Raw genomic sequence first — 1,332 nt, 5'->3', positions numbered from 1 at the left:
AGTGGGCGGGGCCTGGGCGGGGCAGGGGGAGTGGGCGGGGCCTGGGCTGGGCTGAAGCAGAGGCCGTTCCCTGACTCACCTGAGGCCTTTGGGCTTCCCCCAAAGTAAAAGGATGTGTAGAGGTCGCCCGTCGGGGGGGCAGTGTGGTCAGGGGTTCTGAGTAGCTCTGCTGCATAGAGAACGAATTGCAGGCAGGAAGTCAGTTGGGGGGCTGTCGCCAGGATCCAGTGAGGGCTGGAGGGGCTGCTGAGGGCAGCAGGGGCGGGTGAACATGTCAGGGGAGGAAGTAGATGGGTTGTGCGGTGGATGGAGCAGATGCGGAGAAGCAAAGGGGTGCAGACTGAGGTTGGCGGGAGTGGGGGGGCCAGGGGCAGACCACGTGTGTGCTTTTCTGATGGGTTGGGAGTGCCTGGAGGACGGCCCAAGGAAGGGACACTGGTAGGCACTTGGCCCCAGGGGCATAGAGCTGGGGGAGGCTAAGGAGAGGAATGGGTTGGGCGCAGCGTGGAGCAAGAGGAGGGCCCGGGCCAGCCCCGAAGCGCTTTGTCACCTCGTCGGGTGTATCAGTCAGCTGCCGCTGCGTAACGTGTATCAGTCTCCGTGTGGGTGCAGAGCTGAGCTGGGCTGGGTTTGCTGACATGTTTACGGGATGGCTGGGGTCTGCTGATGCAGGGGCCACTTTGCTCCTCTGCACTGGGGGGCTAGCCAGGTGTGTTCTCATGGCCGTGTGCGGGAGGCTCGAGGGGGAGAGCGGAAGCCGATGAGGCCTCTCAAGGCCTCTGGTGGGCAGTTTGGCTATGGGAGCTGTTTTCCACCAGAACAAACGGCATTCTGGGATGGCACGAACGGGAGGTGTGGCTGACAGGCGGCGGGGGTGCTGATGCCCCCAAGCCTCATGCCCAGCCTCAGAGGGTGGTGTTGGGTGGGGAGGGGCAGCATGTGGAGACTGTCACCAGGTTCACACCCACCTGGGGCCTTTCCAGAAGTGGGCCCTCTGTGCACGCTGGTGCATGCGCGCACGTCCCTGCACGAGCCCTGTCTGGGCACGCGTTCGTGACACACTTGCCTGCAGGGTCCCGCAGGCACCTGTTCCCAAGGGCACTGGGCCGGCCGGGGGGAGGGGGCCCGGGAGGGAGGGAGGGTCTGCAGCCGCCTCACCGCCCCCTCCCGCAGCCCCGCGCTCCTGCATCATCGACAAGGATGAGCTGAAAGATGGCCTGCGTGTGCTCATCCCCATGGACGACAAGCTGCTGTACGCCGGGCACGTGCAGACCGTGCACTCGCCGGACATGTGAGTGGGGCCGGAGCCGGGGGCGGGGGGCTAGGCCCGAG

At 65.7% G+C, this 1,332-nt stretch overlaps 1 protein-coding gene across 1 annotated transcript in view; it reads left to right on the top strand.

Moving 5' to 3' along the window:
* Positions 1-1,332, top strand: part of TNRC18 (trinucleotide repeat containing 18) — a 27,510-nt gene that overhangs the window by 24,848 nt on the left and 1,330 nt on the right. The window lies entirely within an intron of this gene.

Source organism: Myotis brandtii, unplaced genomic scaffold (genome assembly GCF_000412655.1).
Source record: "Myotis brandtii unplaced genomic scaffold, ASM41265v1 scaffold579, whole genome shotgun sequence".
NCBI classification, from domain to species: domain Eukaryota; kingdom Metazoa; phylum Chordata; class Mammalia; order Chiroptera; family Vespertilionidae; genus Myotis; species Myotis brandtii.
Note: the sequence above shows the minus strand (reverse complement) of the source record. Positions and strands in the feature narration are given on the sequence as shown.